This window comes from Carcharodon carcharias, chromosome 30, assembly GCF_017639515.1.
Source record: "Carcharodon carcharias isolate sCarCar2 chromosome 30, sCarCar2.pri, whole genome shotgun sequence".
Classification (NCBI taxonomy): Eukaryota; Metazoa; Chordata; class Chondrichthyes; order Lamniformes; family Lamnidae; genus Carcharodon; species Carcharodon carcharias.
Genome location: NC_054496.1, coordinates 32,118,827 through 32,129,031, shown reverse-complemented (window position 1 = coordinate 32,129,031; position 10,205 = coordinate 32,118,827).

The following is a 10,205-nucleotide window of genomic DNA, read 5'->3' as shown; positions in this document are numbered from 1 at the left end:
GTGAGAGAGAGGGTCAGTGTGTGAGAGAGGGTCAGTGTGTGAGAGGGAGGGTCAGGGTGTGAGAGAGAGGGTCAGTGTGTGAGAGGGAGGGTGAGCATGTGAAAGAGGCTGAGTGTGTGAGTGACAGATTGTATGTGAGAGAGGGAGAGAGGATGAGCATTTGATTGAGAGAGAGGGTGCTTGTGTGAGAGAGAGAGGGTGCGTGTGTGAGAGAGAGAGTGACAGTGAGTGTGTCAGAGAGAGAGGTTGAGCATGTGAGAAAGAGAGATAGGTTAAGTGCGCAGGTGTGTGCGTGTGTATCAGAGAGAGAGAGGTTGAGAGTCAGTGAGAGAGAGAAGCTGAGTATGTGTGTAAGAGAGAGTGAGTGTGTGACAGAGAGAGGGTGAGTGTGTGTGTGTGAGAGAGAGAGTGGGTGACCATGTGACAGAGAGAGGGTGAGCATGTCATAGAGAGAAGGTCAGTGTGCGAGAGGGAGGTTCGGTGTGTGAGAGAGGGTCAGTGTGTGAGAGGGAAGGTCAGTGTGAGAGAGAGGGTCAGTATGTGAGAGACAGGGTCAGGGTGTGAAAGAGAGGGTGAGCATGTGAAAGAGGCTGAGTGTGTGAGAGAGAGATTGTGTGTGAGAGAGGGAGAGAGGTTGAGCATGTAATTGAGAGAGAGGGTGCGTGTGTGAGAAACAGAGGGTGCGTGTGTGAGAGAGAGAGGGTGCGTGAGTAAGAGAGAGAGGGTGCGTGTGTGAGAGAGAGAGTGACAGTGAGTGTGTCAGAGAGAGAGGTTGAGCATGTGAGAAAGAGAGAGAGGTTAAGTGTGCAGGTGTGTCTGTGTGTGTGTGTGAGAGAGAGAGGGTGAGAGTCAGTGAGAGAGAGAAGATGAGTGTGTTTGTAAGAGAGATTGAGTGTGTGTAAGAGAGAGAGAGAGGGTTAGAGTTTGAGAGTGTGAGTGGGTGAACATGTGACAGAGAGTGGGAGGGCATGTCAGAGAGAGAGGGTCAGTGTGTGAGATGGAGGGTCAGTGTGTGAGAGGAAGGGTCAGTGTGTGAGAGGGAGGGTCAGTGTGTGAAAGGGAGGGCCAGTGAGTGAGAGGGAGGGACAGTGTGTGAAAGGGAGGTCCAGTGAGTGAGAGGGAGGGCCAGTGAGTGAGAAAGAAGGTCAGTGTGTGAGAGAGACGGCCAGTGTGAGAGAGGGAGGGACAGTGTGAGAGAGGGATGGTCAGTGAATGAGAGAGAAGGTGAGTGTGTGAGAGAGAGGGCCAGTGTGAGAGAGGAAGGGTCAGTGTGTGAGAGGGAGGGTCAGTGAGTGAGAGGGAGGGTCAGTGTGTGAGAGGAAGGGTTAGTGTGTGAGAGGGAGGGTCAGTGTGTGAAAGGGAGGGCCAGTGAGTGAGAGGGAGGGACAGTGTGTGAAAGGGAGGTCCAGTGAGTGAGAGGGACGGACAGTGAGTGAGAGAGAAGGTCAGTGTGTCAGAGAGAGGGCCAGTGTGAGACAGGGATGGTCAGTGAATCAGAGAGAAGGTGAGTGTGCGAGAGTGAGGGCCAGTGTGAGAGAGGAAGGGTCAGTGTGTGAGAGGGAGGGTCAGTGAGTGAGAGGGAGAGTCAGTGTGTGAGAGGGAGCGTCAATGTGTGAGAGAGGTGGCCAGTGTGTGAGAGGGAGGGTCAGTGTGTGTTAGAGAGAAAAGGTCAGTGTGTGAGTGGGAGAGTCATTGTGTGACAGGGAGTGTCAGTGTGTGTGAGAGAGGGTCAGTGTGGATGAGAGAGGGTCAGTATGTGAGAGGGAGGGTCAGTGTGTGAGATGGAGGGTCAGTGTTTGAGAGAGAGGGTCAGTGTGTGAGAGGGAGGGTCAGGGTGTGAGAGAGAGGGTCAGTGTGTGAGAGAGAGGGTCAGTGTGTGAGACAGGTTCAGGGTGTGAGAGAGAGGGAGGGTCAGTGTGTGAGAGGGAGGATCAGTGTGTGAGAGGGAGGGTCAGGGTTTGAGAGAGAGGGTGAGCATGTGAAACAGGCTGAGAGTGTGAGAGAGAGATTGTGTGTGAGAGAGGGAGAGAGAATGAGCATGTAATTGAGACAGAGGGTGCGTATGTGAGAGAGAGAGGGTGCATGTGAGAGAGAGAGGGTGCGTGTGTGAGAGAGAGTGACAGTGAGTGTGTCAGAGAGAGAGGTTGAGCATGTGAGAAAGAGAGAGAGGTTAAGTGTGCAGCTGTGTCTGTGTGTGTGTTTGTGAGAGAGAGAGGGTGAGAGTCAGTGAGAGAGAGAAGATGAGTGTGTTTGTAAGAGAGATTGAGTGTGTGTAAGAGAGAGAGAGAGGGTTAGAGTTTGAGAGTGTGAGTGGGTGAACATGTGACAGAGAGAGGGAGGGCATGTCAGAGAGAGAGGGTCAGTGTGTGAGAGGGAGAGTCAGTGAGCGAAATGGAGGGCCAGTGAGTGAGAGGGAGGGACAGTGTGTGAAAGGGAGGTCCAGTGAAAGAGAGGGAGGGACAGTGAGTGAGAAAGAAGGTCAGTGTGTGAGAGAGAGGGCCAGCGTGAGAGAGGGAGGGACAGTGTGAGAGAGGGATGGTCAGTGAATCAGAGAGAAGGTGAGTGTGTGAGAGAGAGGGCCAGTGTGAGAGAGGAAGGGTCAGTGTGTGAGAGGGAGGGTCAGTGTGTGAGAGGGAGGGTCAGTGTGTGTTCGAGAGAAAAGGTCAGTGTGTGAGTGGGAGAGTCATTGTGTGACAGGGAGTGTCAGTGTATGTGAGAGAGGGTCAGTGTGGATGAGAGAGGGTCAGTATGTGAGAGGGAGGGTCAGTGTGTGAGATGGAGGGTCAGTGTTTGAGAGAGAGGGTCAGTGTGTGAGAGAGGTTCAGGGTGTGAGAGAGAGGGAGGGTCAGTGTGTGAGAGGGAGGGTCAGTGTGTGAGAGGAAGGGTCAGTATGTGAGAGACAGGGTCAGGGTGTGAGAGAGTGGGTGAGCATGTGAAACAGGCTGAGAGTGTGAGAGAGAGATTGTGTGTGAGAGAGGGTGAGAGAATGAGCATGTGATTGAGACAGAGGGTGCGTGTGTGAGAGAGAGAGGGTGCGTGTGTGAGAGAGAGGGTGCGTGTGAGAGAGAGAGGGTGCGTGTGTGAGAGAGAGTGACAGTGAGTGTGTCAGAGAGAGAGGTTGAGCATGTGAGAAAGAGAGAGAGGTTAAGTGTGCAGGTGTGTTTGTGTCTGTGTGTGTGTGAGAGAGAGGGTGAGAGTCAGTGAGAGAGAGAAGCTGAGTGTGTGTGTAAGAGAGCGTGAGTGTGTGACAGAGAGTTTGAGTGTGTGTAAGAGAGAGTGAGTGTGTGTGAGAGAGAGAGGGTGAGAGTTTGAGAGGGCGAGTGGGTGACCATGTGACAGAGAGAGGGTGAGCATGTCAGAGAGAGAGGGTCAGTGTGTGAGAGGGAGGGTCAGTCTGTGAAAGCGAGGGTCAGTGAGTGAGAGGGAGGGGGAATGTGCGAAATCGATGGCCAGTGAGTGAGAGGGACGGTCAGTGAGTGAGAGAGAAGGTCAGTGTGTGAGGGAGAGGGCCAGTGTGAGAGAGGGAGGGCCAGTGTGAGAGATCGAGGGCCAGTGTAGGAGATGCAGGGCCAGTGTGAGAGAGGGAGGGCCAGTGAGTGAGAGGGAGGGTCAGTGAGTGAGAGAGAGGGTCAGTGTGTGATAGAGAGGGCCAGTGTGAGAGAGGGAGTGCCAGTGTGAGAGATCGAGGGCCAGTGTGAGAGAGGGAGGGCCAGTGTGAGAGAGGGAGTGTCAGTGAGTGAGAGTGAGGGTCAGTGTGTGAGAGGAAGGGTCAGTGAGTGAGAGGGAGGGTCAGTGAGTGAGAGAGAGGGCCAATGTGTGAGAGAGAGAAAACTTTAGTGTGTGAGTGTGAGACTCATTGTGTGACAGGGAGTGTCAGAGTGTGTGAGAGGGGGTCAGTGAGGATGAGGGAGGGTCAATGTGTGAGAGGGAGGGTCAGTGTGTGAGAGTTAGGGTCAGAGTGAGAGAGAGGGTCAATATGTGAGAGAGAGTGTCAGGGTGTGAGAGAGAGTGTCAGTGTGTGAGAGGGAGGGTCAGTGTGTGAGAGGGATGGTCAGTGTGTGTGAGAGAGGGTCAGTGTGTGAGAGAGGGTCAGTGTGTGAGAGAGAGGGTGAGCATGTGAAAGAGGCTGAGTGTGTGAGTGACAGATTGTGTGTGAGAGAGGGAGAGAGGATGAGCATTTGATTGAGATAGAGGGTGCTTGTGTGAGAGAGAGAGGGTGCGTGTGTGAGAGAGAGTGACAGTGAGTGTGTCAGAGAGAGGGGTTGAGCATGTGAGAAAGAGAGATAGGTTAAGTGCGCAGGTGTGTGTGTGTGTATGAGAGAGAGAGAGGTTGAGAGTCAGTGAGAGAGAGAAGCTGAGTATGTGTTTAAGAGAGAGTGAGTGTGTGACAGAGAGAGGGTGTGTGTGAGTGTGAGAGAGAGAGTGGGTGACCATGTGACAGAGAGAGGGTGAGCTTGTCATAGAGAGAAGGTCAGTGTGCGAGAGGGAGGTTCAGTGTGTGAGAGAGGGTCAGTGTGTGAGAGGGAAGGTCAGTGTGTGAGAGAGAGGGTCAGTGTGAGAGAGAGGGTCAGTATGTGAGAGACAGGGTCAGGGTGTGAGAGAGAGGGTGAGCATGTGAAAGAGGCTGAGTGTGTGAGAGAGAGATTGTGTGTGAGAGAGGGAGAGAGGATGAGCATGTAATTGAGAGAGAGGGTGCGTGTCTGAGAGACAGTGGGTGCATGTGTGAGAGAGAGAGGGTGCGTGAGTAAGAGAGAGAGGGTGCGTGTGAGAGAGAGAGGGTGCGTGTGTGAGAGAGAGTGACATTGATGGTGTCAGAGAGAGAGGTTGACCATGTGAGAAAGAGAGAGAGGTTAAGTGTGCAGGTGTGTCTGTGTGTGTGTGTGTGAGAGAGAGAGGGTGAGAGTCAGTGAGAGAGAGAAGATGAGTGTGTTTGTAAGAGAGAATGAGTGTGTGTAAGAGAGAGAGGGTTAGAGTTTGAGAGTGTGAGTGGGTGAACATGTGACAGAGAGAGGGAGGGCATGTCAGAGAGAGAGGGTCAGTGTGTGAGAGGGAGGGATAGTGTGTGAGAGGGAGCGTCAATGTGTGAGAGAGTTGGCCAGTGTGTGAGAGGGAGGGTCAGTGTGTGTTAGAGAGAAAAGGTCAGTGTGTGAGTGGTAGAGTCATTGTGTGACAGGGAGTGTCAGTGTGTGTGAGAGAGGGTCAGTGTGGATGAGAGAGGGTCAATATGTGAGAGGGAGGGTCAGTGTGTGAGATGGAGGGTCAGTGTTTGAGAGAGAGGGTCATTGTTTGTGAGAGAGGGTCAGGGTGTGAGAGAAAGGGTCAGGGTGTGAGAGAGAGGGTCAGTGTGTGAGAGAGGTTCAGGGTGTGAGAGAGAGGGAGGGTCAGTGTGTGAGAGGGAGGGTCAGTGTGTGAGAGAAAGGGTCAGGGTGTGAGAGAAAGGGTGAGCATGTGAAAGAGGCTGAGAGTGTGAGAGAGAGATTGTGTGTGAGAGAGGTAGAGAGTATGAGCAAGTGATTGAGACAGAGGGTGCGAGTGTGAGAGAGAGAGGGTGCGTGTGTGAGAGAGAGTGACAGTGAGTGTGTCAGAGAGAGAGGTTGAGCATGTGAGAAAGAGAGAGAGGTTAAGTGTGCAGGTGTGTTTGTGTCTGTGTGTGTGTGTGTGAGAGAGAGGGTGAGATTCAGTGAGAGAGAGAAGCTGAGTGTGTGTGTAAGAGAGAGTGTGTGACAGAGAGTTTGAGTGTGTGTAAGAGAGAGTGAGTGTGTGTAAGAGAGAGAGGGTGAGAGTTTGAGAGGGCAAGTGGGTGACCATGTGACAGAGAGAGGGTGAGCATGTCAAAGAGAGAGGGTCAGTGTTTGAGAGGGAGGGTCAGTCTGTGAAAGGGAGGTCCAGTGAGTGAGAGGGAGGGGGAATGTGCGAAAGCGAGGGCCAGTGAGTGAGAGGGACGGTCAGTGAGTGAGAGAGAAGGTCAGTGTGTGAGGGAGTGGGCCAGTGTGAGAGGGGGAGGGCCAGTGTGAGAGAGCGAGGGCCAGTGTAGGAGATGCAGGGCCAGTGTGAGAGAGGGAGGGCCAGTGAGTGAGAGGGTGGGTCAGTGAGTGAGAGAGAGGGTCAGTGTGTGATAGAGAGGGCCAGTGTGAGAGAGGGAGGGCCAGTGTGAGAGATCGAGGGCCAGAGTGAGAGGGGGAGGGCCAGTGTGAGAGAGGGAGTGTCAGTGAGTGAGAGTGAGGGTCAGTGTGTGAGAGGAAGGGTCAGTGAGTGAGAGGGAGGGTCAGTGAGTGAGAGACAGGGCCAGTGTGTGAGAGAGAGAAAAGTTTAGTGTGTGAGTGGGAGACTCATTGTGTGACAGGGAGTGTCAGAGTGTGTGAGAGGGGGTCAGTATGGATGAGAGAGGGTCAGTGTGTGAGAGGAAATGTCAGTGTGTGAGAGTTAGGGTCAGAGTGAGAGAGAGGTTCAGTGTGAGAGAGAGGGTCACTATGTGAGAGAGAGGGTCAGTGTGTGAGAGGGAGGGTCAGTGTGTGAGAGTGAGGGTCAGTGTGTGAGAGGGAGTGTCAGTGTGTGAGAGGGATGGTCAGTGTGTGAGAGGGAGGGTCAGTGTGTGAGAGAGAGGGTCAGTGTGTGAGAGAGAGGGTCAGTGTGTGTGAGAGGGAGAGTCAGTGTGTGAGAGAGAGGGTCAGTGTGTGAGAGGGAGGGTCAGTGTGTGTGAGAGGGTCTGTGTGTGAGAGAGAGGGTCAGTGTGTGAGAGAGGGTCAGTGCGTAAGAGAGAGGGTGAGCATGTGAAAGAGGCTGAGTGTGTGAGTGACAGATTGTGTGTGAGAGAGGGAGAGAGGATGAGCATTTGATTGAGAGAGAGGGTGCTTGTGTGAGAGAGAGAGGGTGTGTGTGTGAGAGAGAGAGTGACAGTGAGTGTGTCAGAGAGAGAGGTTGAGCATGTGAGTAAGGGAGAGAGGTTAAGTGCACAGGTGTGTGTGTGTATGAGAGAGAGAGAGGTTGAGAATCAGTGAGAGAGAGAAGGTGAGTATGTGTGTAAGAGAGAGTGATTGTGTGACAGAGAGAGGGTGTGTGTGAGTGTGAGAGAGAGAGTGGGTGACCATGTGACAGAGAGAGGGTGAGCATGTCATAGAGAGAAGGTCAGTGTGCAAGAGGGAGGTTCAGTGTGTGAGAGAGGGTCAGTGTGTGAGAGGGAGGGTCAGTGTGTGAGAGAGAGTGTCAGTGTGAGAGAGAGGGTCAGTTTGTGAGAGAGGGTCAGGGTGTGAGAGAGAGGGTGAGCATGTGAAAGAGGCTGAGTGTGTGAGAGAGAGATTGTGTGTGAGAGAGGGAGAGAGGATGAGCATGTGAGAAAGAGCGAGAGGTTAAGTGTGCAGGTGTGTCTGTGTGTGTGTGTGAGAGAGAGAGGGTGAGAGTCAGTGAGAGAGAGAAGATGAGTGTGTTTGTAAGAGAGATTGAGTGTGTGTGAGTTTGAGAGTGCGAGTGGGTGAACATGTGACAGAGAGAGGGAGGGCATGTCAGAGAGAGAGGGTCAGTGTGTGAGAGGGAGGGTTATTGTGTGAGAGGGAGGGTTAGTGTGTGAGAGGGAGCGTCAATGTGTGAGAGAGGTGGCCAGTCTGTGAGAGGGAGGGTCAGTGTGTGTTAGAGAGAAAAGGTCAGTGTGTGAGTGGGAGAGTCATTGTGTGACAGGGAGTGTCATTGTATGTGAGAGAGGGTCAGTGTGGATGAGAGAGGGTCAGTATGTGAGAGGGAGGGTCAGTGTGTGAGATGGAGGGCCAGTGAGTGAGAAAGAACTTCAGTGTGTGAGAGAGAGGGCCAGTGTGAGAGAGGGAGGGACAGTGTGAGAGACGGCCAGTTTGAGAGAGGGATGGTCAGTGAATTAGAGAGAAGGTGAGTGTGTGAGAGAGAGGGCCAGTGTGAGAGAGGAAGGGTCAGTGTGTGAGAGGGAGGGTCAGTGAGTGAGAGGGAGGGTCAGTGTTTGAGAGGGAGGGCCAGTGTGTGAGAGGGAGGGTCAGTGTGTGAAAGGGAGGGCCAGTGAGTGAGAGGGAGGGACAGTGTGTGAAAGGGAGGTCCAGTGAGTGAGAGGGAGGGACAGTGAGTGAGAGAGAAGGTCAGTGTGTGAGAGAGAGGGCCAGTGTGAGAGAGGGATGGTCAGTGAATGAGAGAGAAGGTGAGTGTGTGAGAGAGAGGGCCAGTGTGAGAGAGGAAGGGTCAGTGTGTGAGAGGGAGGGTCAGTGTGAGAGAGGGATGGTCAGTGAATGAGAGAGAAGGTGAGTGTGTGAGAGAGAGGGCCAGTGTGAGAGAGGAAGGGTCAGTGTGTGAGAGGGAGGGTCAGTGAGTGAGAGGGAGGGTCAGTGTGTGAGAGGGAGCGTCAATGTGTGAGAGAGGTGGCCAGTGTGTGATAGTGAGGGTCAGTGTGTGTTAGAGAAAAGGTCAGTGTGTGAGTGGGAGAGTCATTGTGTGACAGGGAGTGTCAGTGTGTGTGAGAGGGTTAGTGTGGATGAGAGAGGGTCAGCATGTGAGAGGGAGGGTCAGTTTGTGAGATATAGGGTCAGTGTTTGAGAGAGAGGGTCAGTGTGTGAGAGAGGGACAGGGTGTGAGAGAGAGGGTCAGTGTGTGAGAGAGAGGGTCAGTGTGTGAGAGAGGTTCAGGGTGTGAGAGAGAGGGAGGGTCAGTGTGTGAGAGAGAGGGTCAGGGTGTGAGAGAAAGGGTGAGCATGTGAAACAGGCTGAGAGTGTGAGAGAGAGATTGTGTGAGAGAGGGAGAGAGAATGAGCATGTGATTGAGACAGAGGGTGCGTGTGTGAGAGAGAGAGGGTGCGTGTGTGAGAGAGAGGGTGCGTGTGAGAGAGAGAGGGTGCGTGTGTGGGAGAGAGTGACAGTGAGTGTGTCAGAGAGAGAGGTTGAGCATGTGAGAAAGAGAGAGACGTTAAGTGTGCAGGTGTGTCTGTGTGTGTGTGTGTGTGAGAGAGAGAGGGTGAGAGTCAGTGAGAGAGAGAAGATGAGTGTGTTTTTAAGAGAGATTGAGTGTGTGTAAGAGAGAGAGAGAGAGGGTTAGAGTTTGAGAGTGTGAGTGGGTGAACATGTGACAGAGAGAGGGAGGGCATGTCAGAGAGAGAGGGTCAGTGTGTGAGAGGGAGGGGTAGTGTGTGAGAGGGAGGGTCAGTGTGTGAGAGGGAGGGTCAGTGTGTGAAAGGGAGGGCCAGTGAGTGAGAGGGAGGGACAGTATGTGAAAGGGAGGTCCAGTGAGTGAGAGGGAGGGACAGTGAGTGAGAGAGAAGGTCAGTGTGTGAGAGAGACGGCTAGTGTGAGAGAGGGAGGGACAGTGTGAGAGAGGGAGGGCCAGTGTGAGAGAGGGAGGGACAGTGTGAGAGAGGGAGGGCCAGTGTGAGTGAGGGATGGTCAGTGAATGAGAGAGAAGGTGAGTGTGTGAGAGAAAGGGCCAGTGTATGAGAGGAAGGGTCAGTGTATGAGAGGGAGGGTCAGTGAGTGAGAGGGAGGGTCAGTGTGTGAGAGGGAGCGTCAATGTGTGAGCGAGGTGGCCAGAGTGTGAGACGGAGGGTCAGTGTGTGTTAGAGAGAAAAGGTCAGTGTGTGAGTGGGAGAGTCATTGTGTGACAGGGCGTGTCAGTGTATGTGAGAGAGGGTCAGTGTGGATGAGAGAGGGTCAGTATGTGAGAGGGAGTGTCAGTGTGTGAGATGGAGGGTCAGTGTTTGAGAGAGAGGGTCAGTGTGTGAGAGAGGGTCAGGGTGTGAGAGAGAGGGTCAGTGTGTGAGAGAGATGGTCAGGGTGTGAGAGAAAGGGTCAGGGTGTGAGAGAGAGGGTCAGTGTGTGAGAGAGGTTCAGGGTGTGAGAAAGAGGGAGGGTCAGTGTGTGAGAGGGAGGGTCAGTGTGTGAGAGAGAGGGTCAGGGTGTGAGAGAAAGGGTGAGCATGTGAAACAGGCTGAGATTGTGAGAGAGAGATTGTGTGTGAGAGAGGTAGAGAGAATGAGCATGTGATTGAGACAGAGGGTGCGTGTGTGAGAGAGAGAGGGTGCGTGTGTGAGAGAGAGTGACAGTGAGTGTGTCAGAGAGAGAGGTTGAGCATGTGAGAAAGAGAGAGAGGTTCAGTGTGCAGGTGTGTTTGTGTCTGTGTGTGTGTGTGAGAGAGAGGGTGAGAGTCAGTGAGGGAGAGAAGCTGAGTGTGTGTGTAAGAGAGAGTGAGAGTGTGACAGAGAGTTTGAG